This window comes from Triturus cristatus, chromosome 7 (genome assembly GCF_964204655.1).
Source record: "Triturus cristatus chromosome 7, aTriCri1.1, whole genome shotgun sequence".
Taxonomy (NCBI): domain Eukaryota; kingdom Metazoa; phylum Chordata; class Amphibia; order Caudata; family Salamandridae; genus Triturus; species Triturus cristatus.
Window position 1 is genome coordinate 1,574,884,423 of NC_140590.1, and position 23,102 is coordinate 1,574,907,524.

Consider the following 23,102-nt stretch of genomic DNA (forward strand, 5'->3'; position numbering starts at 1 on the left):
TCTCTGGCTATATCCAGTAAGGTCCGGGGTTGTCTATCAAACAGCAACTCATATGGAGAATAACCCATACTGCTTTGTTCTTTGCATCATAAAGCAAATAAAGCTATGGGAAGCATCTGGTCCTATTTTCTGATTTCCATCTAAAGTAGTTTTTTAGGGTGATTTTTAGAGTGGCACTATAGCCTTCCACCAGGCCATCCGTCTGAGGGTGGTATGCTGATGTCATAATCAGTTGTATCCTTAGTTGTTCACACACTTGTCTCATCATTTAAAGGTAAAAGGGCTTCCCTTGTCTACGAGTATTTCTCTAAAGAACTCCACCCTTGAGAATATCTTTTCCATGACTTTGGCTATTTGGGTAGTATTAGGTTGATGCAAGGGAACAGCCTCGGGATACCTGGTTGCGGAGTCTAACATGACTAGAACAACGCTATACCCAGTTTGAGCATGCATTAAAGGTCCTATTTTATCCATTCCTACCCTGGAAAATGGGTTCCTCGATAATGGCAAATGATATACTCTCTACAGTATTTCATTACTTGACTGTATCTTCTGGCCCAATAAATTTGTTCCAATATAGTTTTCTCTTTCTTTTCCCAGCCTTTTCTCTAAAGGAAAACCTGAGGACCTACCTCTGAACGTCTTCTGTTTCTGAGGCTCTAGCCCAAGCTTCATGAAGAAGTGTGTTTTCTCTCTCGGCCGCTTTGAAGTTTCTGTTGGACTCCCATATAGCTTCCTCTTTCCTGATCAGAAAGATTACTATATTTCTATGTATTTCCAGTCTTTTCTGTCTCTTACTTTTCTTCTCTTTAGGGATGGGCCATTCAGTATCCTCCATCTCGGAAAGGGTGCCTCTTCCCACCATTAATCCTGCTGTCTCCAAAATACCTGAACCAAAGATTCTAGTCTTGGATAATCGGTACCCATGAAAAGAGGTTCAGGTAATTTAGGCATTAAGACGACATGTAGGGGATTGGGAGTCTCTCCATTTTTTTGTATATCAACCTGGACTGCAGTCTCTGTGCACACATTGAATAATTGAAAGTGTCATTGCATTTTTATATTGCTTACTACTCCTGACGAGGCATTGAAGTGCTTTAAGCCGGGCAGCATGCTGCTCTGGACCCCAAGGTTAGTGGTTAGTTCAGTGTTATAGTTTACTCTTAGATATTGGGATTAGTCATGTGCGCTCAAAGCAAACCATTCTCTACAGTCATTTCAGTTTTTTATGGTGGACCAAAGCAATAGTGTTTTGTTGTGATCATTAGTGGAGGGGTGAGCTCAAGCACATAGTTGGTGGGATTAATACAGGAGTTAGAGGAGGTTAGGTATTGTTAGGTTGCTTAGGTATGACATTAAGTGAAAGGAGGAGAGATTGTCATCTTGTAAATGAGTTGTGGGAAAATTGCTGAAATAGAGAATAGTCAAACATGCATGTGTCAGAGTAGGTTGTGCTTGGAGGAGGCATGCAGAGGGTGAAAGGAAAGTTCAGGGACATTTCAAGAGAGAAGAAAAAGAAGAGGCGACAAACAGAAGTTTTAATTCAAGAACAGTTTTGTTTTTAATGGCAGATTTAAGGAATGTAGTGAATGTTTTTTGAGACCCCATGCAATTTGAGAATGCACAAATGTAGAAAGGAAACATTATTTACTTGTGAAGATTGTGCTATATTGCAAACTTTTAGTAGGCACTCGAATCAGGTAAACCATCTCCCTACTTCTAGACTATTGCTAGACCACTGATCCAGCTAGTCAGTTGATTAGCTCAAGGGTTGCAAGTGAGAAATAATGGCTGGACTCATGTCAAGAAAATACATGGGAAATAATGTACAAATTGAAAAATAGGAACTGGAGTTCATCCTCAGATATGACTTGTGGTATTAATTATACAGCAGAGTGGGATACATTTAAATTCCTCTGGTTGCATTGACACCAGATGGAAGGTGTGGACAGCTTCGCTCCACAGATGCACGGGCAGGGGCGAGGTCTTCCTTCTCTGTGTCAAGTTTATTTCTGCCGCTAGGCGCTACACTCAGGCTGCCTTCTGGGGACAGCGTGTCGTAATGAGGAGGTAAGGTGGTTGCTGGTACATGTGATATAGAGGGTGAGCTGTGGGGTGGGGAGGCAGCCCTTTAGGTCTCACTGAGAGCACTGTGCCTCATTTCCTAGAGGGCTGGTGTAATCTGCAGGTTAGGATGTTACCATGTCACTTTTGAAAGATGTTTTTGGCTTCAAATTACTTTGTGAAATGACGCTTAGGCAGAGCTGGCATGGAATTTCTGTAATTTTAATCGTACTTTGTGTGTGTGGCAGGGAGACCGGGTGCGCGTCATAAAAGTAAATTTCTCCTAATTTATTGACTAATGATATTTCAGGGAAGAGCTATGCTAGGGAGGGTTATGGTGGGATGATGAGTCCATGGAATGAGGGGGCACTGGTTAAAATATCCAAGAAGGCGGTGATCCTGCTGCACCCACTGCTTTTAGGGGGGTTGCGAGACAGAAGTGCACAGCCCCAATAGCAGAGATCTTCAATCTGTGGGGCACGACCCCCAGGGCGGCCCTGGAGTCCTGGAAAGGGGGTCGCGCATTCCCCAGCTTCACTTGTCCCTGCAATCCAAAAGGTGTGCTTTCCTTTTGGAAAAAGACAGCTGTCCTGGGACAGCTAATTTAGATTAGCAGCTGCTTGCGTGAATGAAATGCAAATCAGTTACCCTGCAAGTGTAAAGGAAGAGCAGTACTGGCTTTAATTGATCAAATAACACCAAGGTTTGTGATAACAAAATCAAATCTTTGAGTGGAAGTGCAAAAAGCTACCAATTGGGCTGGGAAGTGCTTGCTTGTAATTTTAACTGCATTTACACAGCCCTTAATACCCCTAAAGAGGTGTTGACCCTTATGTAAAAATAAAAATTGCATTACATACGCTCTAGTATTACTAAAATCTACATTTTGGAAGCACCATTTTATAGTAAAACGTCTTGCACGTTTTGCAGCATTCTATCTTACACTGTGTGTAACGCTAGTATAAAGTAATGACTTGCATATTTACAGTACTTTCTGTCACAGGCTGGGACCTCGATGCACTAAAAATACACATCACTATTATCCGCTGCACCAATCCAGATTTAATTATGTGGCTCCCTGGTTACACACAAACCTCTGCAGTGCATTAACTAACAGAAGTTTTGTAATGTACTGCAGTGCATTTCCCACTGAGTAACGACTTTTTTATTTATTCATTATTTACGCCGCCCATTATGTTATATGAAGATGGCTGATAGTGAAAGACCTAAAAAACCTACAGAATATTTTGGTGCTTATTTATGAGAGGCTTGCATCGCCAGAGCATCACTTTTTTTGACGCTCCAGTGGCGCAAGCATCTCAACCATACATATGAGGCGGTGCAAAGTCACTATGCATGGCTTTGCATGGCCTCATAGATATGGAGTAAGACATAGCAGGGCAAGCCCCTGCGTTGCCTTATTCTGCGTCAAGGAGGTGTTCCATGGGCTTTGTGTGGTGTTCCCATGGATTTTGATGCTACCCCATATTTACAAAATCACGTAAACCTGGGGCAGCTCCAAAAACAGACGCCTCCCCAGTGGAGGCGTAACGAGGTAGAAATGTTTTCTTTTCTCTTCGTATTTTCTCTTTCCATGTGCATTGCATTCTGCAGCTCACATAAAACAAGCATTGGCATAGTCAATAGGTCTCGCTTTTGGGACCTTATAAGTGTTTAGCCATGCAACAGTTGCATAACTAAATACTTATAAGGTCCCAAAAGCGAGACCTATTGGCTATGCCAATGCTTGTTTCTGTTTATTACTGCTCTGTAGTAATGGCGGCGCACGGGTGCCACCATTACTACATAGAAGTAATGAACAGGCTCACGGAATACATCAAAGCGGCAAAAGTGAAAGTGATCGCGATCAAACATCAAAGCGGCCGTACGGCCGCGAAAGTGAGGCGCGCGCGCCCGCACACATGCACTGTAGCTCTAGGCTACAGTGGTAGCACTTTTTTGAGCCCTCACAAAATGTCGCGCCAGACCAGCGCATGCGCTGGGGCAGGCGAGACCTAAAAAAGGAATCTGTCTTCCGGGGGTGCCCTTTCCTGTGCAGAAACAACCCTGCCTGTGTTGGTGCAAGGCAGCATATTTCATAAATTTAGTGCATTCTTGCCCTTTTACATTGGCATAGGGCAGCGCCAAAGAAGAATTGCGGCACTGCCCTACTCCAATTCCTCATAAACGAGGCCCTTTGTTTTTAGCTACACCTTTGACTACACCCCCACGCTCACTGACCTTTGGTTTGCTAAACACTGTTCAATATTATTTCCCCACAGTACAAAATATTTGCTGTGGGGATTGGGGACTTTTATGGTTATCGATGATGAGGAGTACCAGGTTCTAGAAATATTTGTCAGAAGGGGGTCCTTACATCTAAAAAAGTTTGACAAGGGGGTCAGCATCAAAATGTTTGAAGACCTCTGCCCTATAGATTAAGACAGCCGACTTTGAAGCTCCGGAGCAAAGTCTGAATGTAGGCGCAAGCATCCTGTGACTTTGGGCAAATCACTTAATCTCTCCGTGCCTAAAAATGAATGTGTCTGTCTGTAATACAACTGGTGTTCATGTAAAACGCTCTGATACCTTTGGGTCAAGTTTGCACTATATAAAACTGCAAATAATTTATTTAAAAGCCGGTCCAGCTAGAAATGGGCATTCCCTGTGAAAATCAATTTTCCTCAATTTTGCAGAAGCCATAATTCTGCCCTAAAATCCCGCAGCTGAAATGCTATTGCACCACTTTTAAAAGCCTTCGTTGGGATGCGCTGCGACACCATCCCAATGACAGGCTGTGCGCTTAAGTGTACCATTTCTTCGGAATAGCATAGTCTAGAAAGAGGCAGTTTGAAAGAAGCCGCTTTCTCCCCGGAGCTTTAAACATATTCCAAGAATATGCCTGGCAATAACTCCAAGCTCTAAGGGAGGTGGGATTGGGTGTTGGGGTTGGGGGTTGTCATTTGATATTGACGGTCCGAGGACACACATTATTTGTATGGACAGAAGGCAAATATCGATTTTACGGAGTGCTCTACCTCGCTGGGTATTCGGTGCAATGCAATAGACCCCCCCCCCCATCCCCCCCGCAGAGCTACAACAAAAAATACATGGAAAAGTGCCTCTTACAGGAAAGGGGCGGCTCATAGCGAAATTCAGCGAAGGCCAGAAGGCCTGGGAGACAGCATGTCACAGGTCAGATGAGGCTGACGTGTGATTGACTCTGACCAACACTACCGGCCCTTCAAAGGCCCGCCCCACTTGTTTGGATTTATCTGATTTTTTGGTACAAGTTCGTCAGAACGCCTCCTTTAGGCTTGGCTGGGTATCGCAGCAGGCGTGGGTGGTCTTTGTGGCAGATGAGCTTCCCATGGACACGTTCGTGACTGGCTCGGCTGCTGCGCCACCGGTAAAGGGGGCGGGGATCTAGGAATGACCCTGTGTGCATGGCAGGTCGTGCTGCGGAAAAGGAACACCTGGAAATCCTGGCCCAGCTGCTGGGCACTGGGAAAGCCCTGAAATGATGCCTTTGTGAGAAAGGCAGGTGCCGGTGTCCCCTCTGCCTGTCTATGTTGTTGTTTACCTTCTGTCGAATATCCTTGTGTCAATCCTGCATCTCTCGATGTCATCAATAGTTTGGTTTGGTTGTGAATGGAAAATGAGTTAGTGCTCTGAGCACTCTACCTGCATAGCTGCCTGCCTTTCTCATTTACCTAGTTCAGCGTTATTACTAGTAGTATAAAAATGTGAGCAGCAAGGGTCATGCACTAACATGTAAAGCTGCCTGTGTTTTGCTGCTACCTGTAGATGTCAGATTTCGCAGCTTCCGCGAGGCAGAGGTACTTTTACCCGTCTCTCCTGGTTGGAATACTTTGAAATCCTTTATCTCTGCAAGGGGCGTTTTAATATACTGTTATCCTGTCTTTAAAATTGCCCATATCCATGACAACAGGACGGAGACAGCTACCTTTCCAGGCTGACCTCCAGACACATCCTTTGTGTAGTTATGTCCCTCACAGCAGCACTGTCTCCAGACTGGAGCACCCACAGCAGAGGCACAGAGAGGTGTGAGAGCTCTGCATTGCGGTGTGATCAAGGTAGAGAAATGCTTTGCCTCCCCTACAGGGCCCCCTTCAACCTGCAGCTCCACCCCTACTCACATGTAGCATCTACAAAAAGGGCAGTTCTTCAGAAGTCTAATCAGAAACCATTTGCTAACAAAAGTGTTCATTGAATTTGTAAAGGGAGCCCTTTCACCATCCCATCACTCACACCAGTGTTTGCATCCCCTGTCAAGCAGCTACTGGAATGCAGGTAATACACTTCTGAAGGAGCCAGGTTCCACATTCTAGACTTACTCTGGAACCCCAGGCTGATTACCTTTTTGCCGGCTTGCAAGTGTGGAGGAGAAGAAAAATAATTTGCCAAGTTTTTCACAAATTCCCATGAACCCAAAGGACCACAGACTCCTAATCTAAATTATATCATTTTATTATAAAACCAAAAATAGTTGGACATATAAACACCTCAATACGAGAGTGTAGAAATATATGGCCACTAATACAAATCTGTATCTACGAATAATATTTAAGCGGTGCAAAATGTACAGAATAGCAAATTCCAAAATCAAGATGCAAATGATCATAGAAACCGCATCCGGGATGTTCTTCATTGATGGAAATGGACATGACACTATCTGTCCCTACACTACCTCTATTGTGGCATCCCTACTTAGCATTTTCCAGGGAAGCCCCAGAAAGGTGTCAGCACGTGAAGACTTTCTAAGAAGCTTACCTAATATCAACAGGAGAGGGAGGGAAAATTATATAAGTAACACTCTTGGTCCCCCAGTCAAGGTAATGAAAACAACAAAAGAGTGTGCCTTCTTACAAAGAAGAGCAGGCATGAAGAATCTTACTAGGTTCTTCAATTTCCTCACACAATCAAATAATCCTGCTTCGCAGTAATTCTGGCGTTGAAGCACACCGGGGAGGCATTCGGCCTCTCCTGGTGGGGCCCAATGATGAAGCATGTCACCAACTAGGGTGGTGAGTGAGGGCTTTCTGAAAGAACCTAGTCAAGAAGTCTAGTCACGTACAACGCCGATACATAATCTAGTGATGCATACGTCTCATATACCCAATGTCTCAGTCCCTTCCTGCTACCTTTCGAGATAAGAACTTTCTAACTTATTAACATTAGTAGTACTAGTTTGCACCTGTTGTCATAGGTTTCATGTGCAACAGTATGTGAATGTGTGGCCGTTAGCACCTCCCATGTCATGGGTTCCAGGCTGCTACGTGCGAGAGCTAGTGGGTGCCCCTTGTTCTTGTGTGTGGGGTGGTGATCCCCGTCTTGTGTGGCATCTTGGAATTCTGCCAGTAGGGCGTCCCACGCAGCTGCTATGGGATATTTGAGAAGCCCCTTAGCGTCCTCTCTGTGCATGGCAATGTATTCACGGAGTGTACCCAGCCTGACGAAGTGGGGGGATTAGGAAATGTGCCTTTTCACGTGATCTGACACTTATCGAGTATTGTGTCCATGTCCATGAACTGGAAAAAGTCTCTGTTTCTATTGGTGCAGCGCAGTTGGCTTGATAGGCAAGCGCCCCAATTATGTGATGTTGTATATTCTGCGCATCTGGCTAAGTGGGTTGTACCCGCATGACATAACTGGGATAGCAATAGGCACGCACAGAGCATGTGAAGGGAGTTTGCATCTATTGTGTGCAGTGTAAGCAGACAGCATCGGTGCGCTGGAAGTATCTGTTGATTTTTTACCTGCGATTCAAGGTGACTGGCACACACAACCAATTCAAAGTCCTTTCTTTCAGACTAAAACCTGCTCTCCACATCTTCTCCAAGTGTCTGGCTCTGGTGGCAGCTCATTTGAGACAAAAATAAGTGCAGGTATTCCCATACCTGGACGACTGGTTAATAAAGGCGGCCACATATCAGCAGACAACAACAAATACAGCAACCTGTCTCACGCTCTTCAAAAAGATGGGCCTCACAGTCAACAAACAAAAATCCTATCTCACAGCGATGCTGCCTTTCCTGTGAGTGGTTCTAGATATGAAATAGAACAAGGCATTCTTCTCACAAGAAAGACAGTTGAGGATTCAGCAACTGGCTCAGCGACTAAGCAAAAGAAAGTCTGTTTCAGGTCAACTGTACAAGTTACTCCTTGAAATGTTATCCTCTTGCATTCCACTGATCCCCAATGCCCAACTTCACATGCGAACACTGCAGAAGGAACTAAACAAACAATGGGTGCAAACCAAAGGGTCATTCGATGACATCATTTGGATTATCCAACAATGATAACATCCTTGAAATGGTGGACTCAGAGTGCAACGTCGCCAAAGGACTAGATCTCAGACTTTGTTATAAGAACAGATGCGTCCTTAGAGGGATGGGGTGCTCATCTTCAGGATTTGACAATCGGAGGGAGGTGGAACCCTCCAAAAGAAGATGCACATAAACGTACTCGAACTCAAAGCCATAGAACTGGCCCTTATCTCTTTCCTTCCCAGAATAGCAAACTCAACTGTGTTAATACACATGGGCAACACCACCTGCATGCATTACATAAACAAACAGGGAGGAACAAGATCATCAGGTGTCCTGCAAGTACATGTAATATGCAAATGGGCCCTGCACAACCAAATAACACGGAAGGCAGAACATGTACCAGGAGTAACCAATGTCCCAGCGGACACGTTAAGCAGAATGACTACAAGCTGCCACGAGCGGGAACTCAATCAGCAGATTCTAGACAACATCTTCGATCACTGGGGCAAACCTGGATCTGTTTACAACCAAGGACAACCAGCATCAACAGGAGGGGCCATGGGAGAATGTGTTTTTGATCACATGGTCAAAGATCTTTGCGTATGCTTACGATTTCCCCCTGATCCCATTAATCCTGAGGATCCTCAGAAAACTCAAGAGGGAAAGCCGCCTAGTGAACCGGATAGCTCCCAGATGGGACAGACAATTGTAGTACACAGAACTCGTGCTCCTTTCAGAACAAGCCCACATTCTGCAGAATCCCATACCAACGTTGTTAAAGATGAACCAAAGTCAGGTACGTCATCCGAATCTGACCTCACTAAACTTGTCAGCTTGGCTCCTGAATTCAATGAATTCGCAAGGTTGAATATTCCAGCAGATTGTAATGAGATCCGTGCAAAGGCCAGGTGTTAGATTTGGCATCTTTTGGTGTGTTTCCCCTGAGTTTTTGCTTTCTGCCCTCCCGGTTTTGACTCTGTTTTGGCTGGCGTAGTGTTTCTGCGCACTTTTCTCACTGCTGATCAGTGGTAAAGTGCAAGTGCTCCTGTGATAAATTGTGTTATGGATTGGTGTTTCCAGGATTGGGTATTTGATTTACTGGTTAGTCCCTAGCAAAGTGCACTGAGTGTGCCAGGACCTGTAAATCAAATGCTACTAGTGGGCCTGCAGCACTGATTGTGCCACCCACGTGAGTAGCCCTAAAAAGGTAACTCAGACCTGCCATTGCAGAGTATGCGCGCAATTTGTAACTGCCATGTCAACTTTGCGAGTGCACCCACTTACAGGCCCTAAACCTTCCCTTTTCTACATGTCAGTCACCCCTAAGGTAGGCCCAAGGTACCTCTATGGGTATGGTGCAGTGTATGTGAAAGGTAGGACATGCCCTGGTGTGTGTGGCATGTCCTGATAGTGAACTACAGCCCATTTCGTTTTTCACTATTGCAAGGCTACCTGTTCCCCTTAGGACAGAATGGGAAGTTTGTTTATATCATCTTATAAACATAACTGGCCCTGGGACCTAGGTGGGACAATAAAGTTTAGCATGCCTGAACTCAGAATCTAAAGATGCATCTTTCAGTGAAGGTGATTTTTACATTCTGTGTTTGAAAATACCACTTTTAGAAAGTAGGTATTTTCTTGCTCAGTCATCCCATGTGCCTCTGCTGGAATGTGGATTGCCTGTCTGGGTTTTGGATGACAGAAGGCTGGGGAGCAGGATTGGTTCCAGATAGTCTAGGTAGGGTCAGAAAAGGGCTGAATAGACATGGGCTGCAATGGGGGAAGGGGTAGGAGATTTCCTTGCACCTCAAAGGGCCTGGTCTGCCTCTGACAATGCCGTCTCCACCTCCTGCCAGGAAATCACACCAGAGAAGGTATACCTGGTTCTGGCTGGGCACAGACACTCTCTGCCTAAGAGAACAAAGGATTTTTGGATATAAATGTTGGGGCCCAGACCCCTGAACTTTAGCACTCTTTTGGATCACGAAGACTGCCAAGAAGAAGAGCTGGAGAAGCTGTGAGGAGGACCTACCACTTTGCTGTGTGCTTTGCTGTGTTGGCCTGCAGTGGCTGCTCCTATCTTGGGCAGTGAAAGGACAGGACTAAACATTCTGCAATCTGCTTTGTGAGTTTCTCCAAGGGCTTGAGGCAGAGCTTGCTCCCTGTTCAAGAAGTCTCAGGAACAGAAAAAGACTTCAAGCTCTTATACCCGCAGCACTGGAGACTGTGTGTTTTGTGCTGCAGCAAAGGAAAAGCAACTCGACGACGTCTATGACGCTGCTGCCGACTCCGTGTCCTGACGGCACCGCAGAGGGTACAGCCACAATGCCGCACCGTGACCCTGGTCTCACTGACGATGCCTGCTGATGCCGCCACCGAGCCGCTGCTCACACCGTGACCTCTGGGCACCACACTCCGCACCACCTCACTTCACGATGACGCCTTGGCACCGCAGAGGGCACCGCCACAATGCCGTACCGCGACCCTGGTCTCACCGACGATGCCTGCTGATGCCGCCACCGAGCCGTTGTTCGCACCGCGACCTGTGTGCACCGCACTCCGCACAGCCTTGCTTCACGACGACGCCTTAGTATCCCCGACGATGACGCTCCACCGTGGTTCGAGGGCACTGCTTGTAAAGTTACACGACGCACCACCCTCATCCCACATCGCACCACAGCCTTGGCCTACTGACGCCGGTGCCATCGACTCCAGTTCGTCAGCCGACGACAGCGCTTCAGCAACGATGACGCCGCTGCTTGCACCGTGACCTGCTAGCACCGTGACGAGCATTGCCTTCATCTCGCACTGCGACCCTGGTCTCACCAACGATGTCACCTGACGCCGCCACAGAGCCGCTGCTCGCACCGGGACCTGAGGGCACCGCACCGCTGCACTTCGCACCGCAGCACACGATGCCTGCTGACACCCACGATCCTGACTCCAACAGAGAGATCGACCTGCAACGCTTGTGACTTCGAGGGCACGACGACTCCTGCACCAACCTCCAGAATCAATGCCTGCAGACGCCGTGTTTTTGGAAACTCAACGAGAAGCCGCTGATGCCTTGCATTTCTAAAAGGTACTGTTTGCGGGTCTTCCCGACACCGTAGCTGGCCGGCAACGCTGCGGTCAGCCAGAACTATTTGTATTTGTGTGCTCATGACACCGTGATAGACCCGGACAGGGCTATCAACATCAAGGAACGGTTTTTAAAGCATATTTTGATAACTGTAGATTTTTAAGTACTTTATTGTGGATTTTTATCGTTTTTGGTCTTGTATATAAAAATATTGGATATTTTTCTAAACTGGTGTGGTGTCCTTTTGTAGTGCTTACACTGTATTGCTGTTGGTTATGTGCAAATGCTTTACACACTGCTTCTAAGATAAGCCTGACTGCTCATGCCAAGCTACCAAGGGGGTGAGCAGGGGTTATTTTAGGAATGTAACTCCCTTATCCTGACTAGAAAGAAGTGTCCCTATTTGGACAAAGGTGCAAGCCCTTGCCAACTAGGAACCCCCATTTCTAACACTAGAGGAGACACTACCAATGAAACATACAAGCTTAAGTGGAAGCATTTTTGTCTGTGGTGTCAAGTGTTCATCCTCTCTCATCCTCCCCAGAGCAAATCTTCCCATATCTTCTTCAATTGGCAAAATCTGGTCTAGCTCACTCATCCATTAAAGTGCATTTAGCAGCAATATCAAGATTTTTGAAGATGAGATAAGTTACCTTCCCTATGGTTGACAAGAGTGATCAAATAGTTTCATAAGGGACTTTTGTGGGTGTTTTCTCCAGTGAAGAAACTTCCTCCTGCTTGGCATCTATTTATATAGTACTAGGACAATTGAGCCCATTTACAAAACAGACTTAAAATATTTGACATGGAAAACAGTACTGCTTTTGACTCTAACGTCAGCAAGAAGGTTTAGCGACATCCAAGCATTTACAAATAAAGAACCATTCATGCAATTCAAACAAGACATGGTGGTATTGAGAACCAATCCTTAGTTTATACCAAAGGTTCTTTTGGATTTCCACCTTAATGAACTCATAATAATGAGAGCATATTTTGCCAATCCCCACATTATGGCAGAAAAAATGCTACTACTGGAGGTCAATAACATCCGACCTTTATTTACATGCACTGTCTGCAATTCCTCCATCTTACCTTCTACCCAGACAAACTGTTTTTTCAAACTCGAGCATCCTTCCTTCCGAAGGTATTAACTCCTTTCCATGTAGGACATGCTATCACTTTGCCTACCTTTTATGCTCTACCTCCCCCTTCTAAAGAAGAGGAGAGACTTCATCGGCTGGACCCATTAAAAAAATAGCGTTGTCGTTCTGCCTTGATCGTACTTGTGAATTTCAGATAGACATGAAAACAAAAGTAAGAGAGGTACAAAAGAGGAGATAATTAGACAATGCCCTTGGGATAGTCCCCAAAACGGCAAAACCACGATGAGAGAGGTAGTTGTTCTTTTTGTGTCCTTAATATTCTTTAATTAATTTCTTGACACTATACATATATCTTAGTCCAAAAACAGCCAAAGCATTTCACCCACACTCCGGGCTTCTCCAGGGCTGTAGACATAACAAAACAACATTGTCACCACATTTGACATAACACAATTATAAAAGGACAACATGTCCATGTACACACATAGTACAATTACATGAAAGACATAAAAACACATAAATACATTATAACACTTACAACATAGTCTCAAATCCTAGATCATTTTTTATTTAGACATAAGCAATCCCCTCCATAGATAAAAATAACAGAATGACAAACCTGTCTTATGACTTTAAGTGAACATATCAAATGTACAGTGTGGACACAGATCGATACACTCTTTATGGACCTTAATTTCCATTATGCATTACAGCGCTATTTCTCACACATTCTTTGGGATGGTGCAAACATTCGATTAAGACATCAATGTTTTGCCGTTTTGGGGACTATCCCAAGGACATTGTCTAATTGTCTCCACTTTTGGGCCTCTCTTACTTTTGTTTTCATGTTATTATATTAAGGACCATTGTTGGTGGCTGGTTCTTGAGAGGTTGGCACTATATTGGAGAGCTAGTGTGAAAGTAGCTTTGGTTCTTACTCTAGTCAAAACACTGGTAGTGGTACGGCAATTTATGCACCCTGCCACTAATATCTAGTTAATTTTGTTAATTTCAGGTAAACGATCAACCCATCATGGGGTATGTTGTGGCCATGAAAGAAAGGACAGTGCAAAGAAGACTATCTCATGATGGATAGTGCTTTGTATCAAAATCTGCTATGGATTAGTCAAAAAACAACCCCATGAGGGTTTGCGCACTCAGTCTACCAGAGCCAAGGCTGCGACTACAGTGTTAGCCCATGGAGTTCCTGTCCAGGATATCTGTCTGTGGGCTTCCTTGCACATGTTTACAAAACACCACTGCCTGGACAGTAAAGTCCGGCTTGACGGTCACTTTGCTCGTTCGGTCCTACACGACTTTTTAGTCTAATCTGCATTGCAATCTCACCTCCGGGAGGTATTACTTGGGTATCTACTCTAAGGTAAGGAAACTGCCGCTAGAAGTCTCTGTCAGATAAACAAGTTACTTTACTTAAAGTGCTAAATTTGAGCTAGTGGTTTCTGGTGCTCGGCACTAGCACTGTTATTTTCAACATCGGCTCTTATGACAGCCTGCCACATAGTGGCACTGCTTGTCTAATTTGTGAGGAGCACAACAACAGTTGCTTAATACTTAAATGTACATTAAACCCACTAGTACCTGCAATCTAAAGCTATAGCAATAGCTTGAGCGGTATCTATTTGTCACTTTTAATGTATATTTAAAGTCTATGATTGTTAGTTGTGATGGTACTGCAATTGCCAGCGCTAGTGGGGGCAATGCGTGGTGCAAGCTGCGGTGGCTTTCTGACGAAGACCCTGGAACTTATGTGTTTTGCAAATTAAGCACTGGACTTACTTACCTTTGGTAATGCCTTATCTGGTAGAGGTTATCTAGCCGCAGATTCCTTAAAGAACCTCCCATCCTCCGGCTCTGTGAACGATTTATAGTATAAGGTAATTACCCTTTGAAGGTAGCTTTTCACAACTGTGGTCAGTGTTCCTCATGGCTCCGCACTTCTGGAGTGGAAAGTTGCAAAAAGAAACTACCGGCCCGTAGGGGTATTGCTCACCAAAGGTTTCTGGATACAGTCTGACACCTGGGGAATATTCTAAGGTAAAGATCCTGTGGCGAAATGGAGTCTCTACCAGATAAGGCGTCACCAAAGGTAAGTAACTTGTTCTATAGTGTGAAAAACAAGAGTGAATCTGAAGTTGTGGATAGTTCACCATTTTCATTCTTGTAAGCAAGGGGATTATTAGTTGGGGAGGAATGTATGTCCTTCCAAGTAATAAGTCCAAACTCTAGTCAGGTCCAACACACAAGTTGAATAAATAAACAAGGGCTCAAGGTTTATTATTTGTCCATAGTGTTTTCTATATGGAACTTCAAAAGACTGCTGCTTGTGCCGGAGCCGCCTGACCTGAGCCGAGCTGAGTACCGCACCCGCTCCCTCTCCCGCCGACCGGTATTGCGGCATCTCCGAGACTGGCACAGGAGGGGGGCTGAAAAGCGGGAAGAGGATGCAGAGGCCTCACAACCGCCGGATCTCCAGAGCTGCTGCGGAGGGGGCTACATGCGCAAGGAGGCAGCATGGGACGGCAAGGAGGAGGTTGACAGGCAGGTAATTCAGCGGAGGAGGCCAGGCCGGCGGTGGCACCCTACCGAGACAGAAGCGGCTGACATTAGGCCGGTGCGGCTTGTCTCGGTGGGGACCTCGCCCCCACACATTCCTGCTGCTGGACGTCGCCGTTGCTGTGGTGCCCTGGTGTCCGGACGCCCTTCCTGCACTCTGACCCCACCCACCTGCGTCAAGGGAAGGCAGGGGAGATCACCAGGAGGCAAGGTGAGGGAGGGGGACCGCCACAGTCACACCCACTCCAACAACACCCTGTCGCCCCTGCCCCCATTCCTCTCCCACCATCCCTGTCCTACCTCCTGTTATAAGAGGACTTGAAAATCTTCCTTTGCCCCTGCCCCGACTCCCACCAGACAAGAGAGCCTTTGGGCACGTGAGACCGGAACTGGGGCTGGCCCAGGCAGCCGCCCAGGCTTGCACTGTCCTGCCCAGGGACACGCACCACATCCGGAGTCAGCCAGAGAGTGAACAAAGGAGAAGAGCGACTGGAAACTTCGTGACACCTTCCATGCAAGTCCATTGAAAGCAATCAAAAGGCAACCACATCCACGAGACTAGCTGGACCCGGAGAAGTCCAGCTGAACCATGTCAAATGACATCAAACATACCCCAAAAAACCCAGGAGAACAGACTAACTTGGAGAATAGCGACCACTGACATTCAAATTCCAACGTCATGACAATCTGCAAGTACTTCACTCCAACACCTGCCGTGCTGAGTGCACAAGCGAAAAGGGAGCCACACAGTAAGGCTACACCGTATGAACCACCCTCAGCAAACCAAAAGAAGCAACAAGCATACGACGGTCAGAGTCAGGAAACCTATTCGCATATTTGTGAGAAGCTGGCCAATGGGAGTACCTCCTACCCCTTGAAAAGTGGAGCTGGTTGTTCTTCGACCCAGGATTCGCTGGGACATTGGTTACTCCGGGCACGGGGAGACAAGGCAAGGAAAACCCGAAGTCCTAGAAATATCATCTGCACTGGAGTCCCCGGAAAGGGAAAGCAAGGCGACCCTCTGGATGAGTGACAGTGGCCCTCACCATGATCTGTCCCTCTCACAAAGCTTGTCAGCAATGAAGCCCTACACTCTCAATTAAAGCACATCTTTCTTGAGTCTGGGAGACAATAGTCCCTTGGGGGAAGAGATCTGCCACCACCTACTAGGCGTGACAAAGCTCACAACCCAACCCAGGTGTTCCCACCAAAATTCTCTTTTATCCTCAATAAACTCAACATTGACGACCGCTTTCAATGCCCTCACATGGCAAACGCAAAAACTTGATATCCAAATGGACACCATGTAGGCAATAGCAACAGCCATAATGAACATAGCAGTCAAAATTGATCATTTAGGGGGGAATCTGTAGCTGTTGAAGAAGCAGCACTCTGCGAGGTGTTCATTCCTTCCAATCGTTGAGAAGCTAAGCTCTCTGACAGAAGTTTTTACATAACTAGTCGCAGAACTAAAACAAAGAAAAACAACGATCACAGACCATCTGGACCATTACATAGAGGTAAAGGCTCCAATTAAAGCAAAAAACAACACAAGTAACGAGACAGCAGCAGCCTTTTCAACCATGCCACAGCTGATAACAATGAAGAGCTCAAATCACGCTCCGCAGAACCAATATTTAAAAGATTGGTCCCCCACCTACCCTAACAATCAAGCTAGCAATTTCATAGTAGGCCCAGACACTCCTCCAACTTCATCACAGCAGGCAACAGCGACGAGTCAAAACAAAATTCTACACGACTCAACAGCAATGGGTATAGATGGGACCAGGAGCAAAGGTCCAACCAACAACCTCAAAGAGACTAGTAAACTGCTATCCAGAAGAGCAAAAACACACCTGAAGAAGCAAACAAAAAACATCCAACACCGGCGCTGTGTAAAGGAGCTACACTTGCGCCTGGTAGCCTCAGACGATAACCCGGACTGGGAAAATGGACCCAAAGAACGACCAACAATCAAAACCACCTAGGCCACAGAAACTCTACCCAATCTTTCAAAAGGTGAGGCCCATGGTCAGTCCAGGGAATGTCCAGTTAACCACAGCACTGGTAGTACACCCCCTCATTCAATCGTGCCGCGAGTTGGCCCGGCCAATGAAGGGCAGAATCAAGCCCCAGAGGAGATCGACCTACCCTCACAAATTGACAGCAGAGGGGGTACAGACATAGCACGACGCATAAACAGACGGGAGCAAGATGGGCCTCCATCTAAAAGGGACACTATAAGAACGCCTCTCCCCCATACAAAAAGTACAGTGGTGTGGTGTGGGAGATCAATGGTGACACCAGAGATCAAACCAACTACAGGATGATAGCCCTTCTGAATATTGAGGCAAAGGCATACGCAAGTCTGCTCCTACAAGATCTACACAACTGGGTTAATGAGGATTGAGTACTACCAGTCTATCAATACAGCTTTAAGGCAGGAGCATCAACATTGGATAACATTCTAGCCCTAGCCTACCTGGTAGATCAGTCCACCCGGGGAAAACAGCGCCCCCTTTTTGCACGCTTCATTGATTACTCTGCAGCGTTCGACTGTGTCAACAGAAACTTACTCTGGCGAAAATTACAAAACTGGGGGATCCCAACCAGGCTGCTGAACGCCATAATTGCCCTCTATACCAGAAACTGGGTATGCGTCAAAGTTACCTGGAACAGAGCCACAAAGAAGGTATACACGGACCGAGGGTTGAAACAAGGCTGCGTATTGACAGCTTTACTTTTTAACTTATATACTGCGCACCTTGGCAAAACAATATCAAAAGCCAAACTGTTAGCACCCAAAATTGGGATGAACAGACTGTTCTTAATTCAATACGCTGATGACATGGTCTTAATGGATCACACAAAGACGGGCCTTCAAAGAACACTGCACGCACTAAGTACCTACAATGAAGAAAATTAATTGACAGCCAACACTAGTAAAACAAAGGTAGTGATCTTTGGAAAATATGTCAACAAACTCAACTATCTATGGAAAATGGGTAAACTCAAAATATCAACAACAACCAAGTATAACTACCTCGGGGTATGGATCACGAGCAATGGCAAGCCAACAGCACAAATTCCATCCATAGAATCAAAAGCCAAGGCGGTGACGTATGCCCTCTGCAAACTCAATCCCAAACTGTGCAGTCCAACAACTGAGCCCATCCGAAAGGTTATGAAAGCCAAGCTACTTCCTTCAGTCTCTTACGCGCAACTAGTCTTTCCTGAGGCTCTAATTAACATCACAGAGTCTGCCAACTGTCGAGCATTTAAACCGATTTTCCAGATACCGACTCAGGCCAGGAATGCTCTAGTATGACTGGAATACAGACTAAATAAACAATCCTACAAACACTGGGCATAGATTATCCGCTATTACCGAGGGATGCGCAGCCCCTCCGAACACAATGAAAGCAACCCTGAAGGAAATTTTCAAGAAAGGCAAACATCTTTGGGCAGATGCCCTATCAACTGCCCTCACTGAACTGCACCTTGATTTGTCCAACTGGGGTTACTTACGGATGTATGATGGTACAACGCGTACCATCACAACGAGGTATGTTACATCGCGGTTTTGACAACGCAAGTCGTTACATCGACTTGCGTTGGAGGGCGCTGGATTTAGGAATAGTGTGAATTACTATTCCAACTCCAGTCTACGTACAGTAGGGAAGGTGTTGGAATAGTAATTCACACTATTCCTTAGTCTAGAGCGCCCTCCAGTGCAAGTCGGTGTAACGACTTTCGTTGTAAAAACCACGATGTAACCATACCGCGTTGTAATGGTTGCGTGGTAAAGGATGTTTCCCTAAAGAACTCATAAGCAAAGATTGAGCCTTGGTCTAAAGGGAGACCTCAGGCCCAAATCAGTGAGCATATATTACGTTTTTATGGACTCCTATTTCATCTCCTGTGAAACTGTTTGAAATGTACTAATTGAAATGATACAATTTTGTTTTTATTAATGACTGAAGAAGGTCCATGGAAGGACACACCACTCATGGCCTTTTGTAACAATTTTTATTAATTGAAACAATAAATGTATTTACCGTTAACAAGGGCTCAACCTCTGGTAGCGGTGGCACAGTGCAGACAGCCTTAACTTAAAGAAAATTGAGTAAAGTATTTAGCAGTACAAAATCAATTAAAAAGTGAAACCATAATACAATAAAAACCCACAACCAATTTCTAAAAATAGAGAACATTTTAATTTGAAAAATGAAACAAATGTCATTAAAATACAATAGGGGAAATCAGAGGTATGATTTTTTAGAAGTTTTAGTCCAAATAAGCACCAAGAATTTTCCGTTATAGTGGCAGACACACAAAAATTACACCCTGCAGCTTCTTCCTCTTCTTTGGGTCAACCTGATAGAGAGTAAGCAGATCGATGCCCTTGGTAAGAAGATGTGTGGAACATCGGCATCTTATATGAAGGTTGCGAGTTCGTCTGTTTTGCTTGGGGGATAATACAGATCCCTATGGGATTCGCTAGCCAGGTGAATGTAGAAACTGCCTAAGGAGGATAGGCAGGATTTTCAAGAAGTGCTGAATGAGGATGGCCTGTTGTTGAATCAAATTATAAGTGCAGCTGCAGATGCATCAGACCTAGCACCGCATGGTTATGCACACAGCATCTGTGCAAGGTGACCTTGGCTGCGTCTTACTGGCTTGAAGCTAGAGGCACAACACCGAATCATGAACCTGCCATTCTCGTGTAACACCCTTTTTGGTACCCATGCGGATTAGGAGATGTCCAGAATGAAGATATAATTGGACACTCTCGAAGCTTTTGGTCTGGAAAAGAAAAAGGTATTCCGCAGACGGTACAGACCTTATGACAGATAATCATTCCAGCAGAGGATTCAAACTCCTCACTGGAAACATCAGCAGCATGCAAGGTCCCACTTTCCATCCGCGCAGATTATTCAGAGGAAGAGGTTCACAACAGCAGAAAAGCCTCCTGCAAAACAAGGAATAATCACTTCCCCCTTCTCTGCAGCCCGCTCCGATGGGGGGGAAGTATTGTCAATGACTTGGAGGAATAGTAATCAATCACAAAAGACAGATGGGTCCTGAATATTGTACAGAATGGCTATTCTCTTTGCTTCCGGTCCCCTCCTCCTACTGTTCCTTTGGCGAAAACATCCTTGTACCAGCTAGACCTCCTACAGTCGAGAGTCAACACTCTAATGCAAAAAGAGGCCATAGAAGAGGTTCCATGCCATCAAAGGGAATTGGGAATCTATTCCTGTTACTTTCTTGGAAAAAAGAAAGGACTGACACAAGAGTTCAGACTCATCTTAGACCTGAGAGTACTAAACAAATACACATGACGCAAAAGGTTCAGAACGCTGGCCCTTTACCAAATGTATCCCTAACTACATTGAGGACATTCGATATGGGCAATAGACCTTCAAGATGCATATTTCCACATTCCAATTTCCATAAAGCATTGAACTTTCTCCGTTTCCAAGTGGAATCTCATCACTATCAGTAAAAAGCAATACCATTCGGCCTCAGTCAGCCCCACAAACATTTTCAAAACGTTTGGCTGCGGTCGCAGCATTCTTAAGGAAACAGAACATCTTTGAGTATCCTTACCTGGACGACTAGCTGATGACTAGCTGATAAAGAGTTCCTCCCCATCACAGACAAAGGAACATTTTCACATTTGTAAACAATATGACTGGGTGATTTGATGGGCGATGGCGCTAAGAAACAAATCCACTAGAAATTTTGAAACCCGACAAATCTCTAGCACTCAGGATCTCCCTCTAAGACAAAACACATGTTGGCTACAGAAACAAGAAACAAGCGACAAAAAGAATAAAGAAAAGAAAGAATTCCCGAGCATGGGCAAACTACTTGGTTCAATCTGCATTAATGGACTGTTTATTCAATTTGTACACTCTAGTTAGCGAGTGCTAGAGATTTGTTTGGTAATTTTCACATTTGTGTCAAGACACTCACCAATCTGGGTCTTCGTATCAATTTTAAAAAGTCTATAGTGTGCCCTGCACAAAAATTACTTTACCTGAGGGCCACACTGAACACACAGGAGCATATATACAGAAGAATGGAGAAGTGTGGTGTTAAGCAAACATTGCTAACGCCATGCTTCTCCATTCTGAAAATGCAGGGATGTGCCATATTCACAAGAATGCGGCGCACCCCTGCGTTTCCCCTAGTGCTGGCGCTGAGTTCAGCTGTCTAGCGCCAACACAGGCACCCTTGCACATAATCAATCTTTAAATGCCGTTTTGTAACGTCTATGTGTGCTTCCTAATGCAGCACGCATAGAAGCTGCAAAACGGCATTTTAAAAAAATTATTATGTGCAGGAAGGGGGACCTTCCTGCGCATGAACAGTCATTGGCAATTTGCTGTTTCTATGTGAGCTGCACAAGGTAACTCACATGGAAGCAGAAAAAACGCGGAGAATCAAAGCATTTCTCCTCATTTCTCCTCATGCTGCCTTTGTAAATAGGGTGCAGCGTCAAAATCAATGGGTGTTGTGGTGGAACTCCCATCACAACACCCATTGCCCTCCCCCTTTACGCTAAATACAGCATGAGAGTGTTTTCCATGTGTCAGTGTCGCGCCGGAATCTCTGCAAGGCCGGGAGGAGGTTCCGCTTGTAGCGGGCCTTAGTGTCAGTGGTGAAAAATACACCCAGGTATTTAAAGCCTTCTTTGGCTACCTGGATAGGACAGTCGGCTGGCAGGCACGGGGGGTCCCCGTGTAGGACATGTAGTAACAATTTACTCCAGTTAATTTTGTATCCGGAGTTCCTCCCGAAACTAGTGAAGATGTCCAACACCACTCTTAAGGACTTCCAGGGGGAGGCAAGGTAGAGGAGGATGTCGTCTGCGTACAAGGAGATCCGGTCCTCCACCCCTCGGCCCATTTTAGTCCCCAGATCGACGCGTCCCCTCGTATCCAGGCCGCCAGTGGCTCCAGGGAGAGCGCAAAGAACAGCGTTGAGAGCGGACATCCCTGCCTTGTTCCCCTTCCGAGCGTGAATACATCCGAGATTTTATTATTAACTACTACTTGCGCCAGGGGTTCCGCGTAGAGGAGCTGTACCCATCCGACAATATTAGGGCCAAAATCCATCCTTTTGAGTACTGCCGTGAGATATGCCCATTCCAATGTGTCGAACGCCATGGTGGCGTCCAAAGAGACCACCATCGCGTCTTCTTGTATTGTGGAGCTGCGCCCCAGTACTCCGTGCAGACGTCTCAAGTTGAGGGCGGTGTTACGGTGTGGCATAAAGCCCGATTGATCTGGGTGTACCAGCTTGGCTATTATTGGACGGAGTCTGTTTGCCAGCAGCGTAGCTAGTATTTTGGGTTCTGCATTGAGCAGGGAGATAGGTCTGTAGGAGGCACAACTGTCTTTAGGTTTCCCTTCTTTAGGTATGGCCACCAGTGTGGCCATACGTTGGTCTCTTGGCAACAGCCCTCGTCTTCTACTGTCTTTGTACATACTTTTAAGGTAGGGCGCCATTTTTTCCAGTTTGAGCTTGTATAGTTCTATGGGTAGGCCATTAGGGCCTGATGCCTTACCAGGGCGGAGGTCACGAATTGCCCTGGCCACTTCATCGTTCGTGAGCGTATTGTCTAACGTCTCCAGATCCAAGTCCGAGAGGGTCGGCAGTTGTATGTTTGCCAATAGATCGGAGGAGTTTTCCTCTGAGAGTTCCGTTTCCCTCTTGTACACACTCTGGAAGTGTGTTGCGAATTCTCTGACAATATCGTGGGGCTCAGTGAGAACCGTACCCGTGCCGGTTTTTAGCTCTGGCACCACTCTCCGCGCCCTCTCTTTTTTATCTAACCAGGCTATAATTTTGCCAGCTTTGTCTCCGTGGTTGTACAGCCATCCGTCGCTGTCCCTAGCAAGGGCCTTTGCAGCGTCAGTGGCCAGGGCCTTGTATTCAGCTACTTTTATTTGCAGTTGGTGGATAGCAGCGTGA

At 45.8% G+C, this 23,102-nt stretch overlaps 1 long non-coding RNA gene across 2 annotated transcripts in view; it reads left to right on the top strand.

Annotated features, from left to right (window-relative positions):
* LOC146812417 (uncharacterized) overlaps positions 1-23,102 on the top strand; it is a 154,903-nt gene that overhangs the window by 122,545 nt on the left and 9,256 nt on the right. The window lies entirely within an intron of this gene.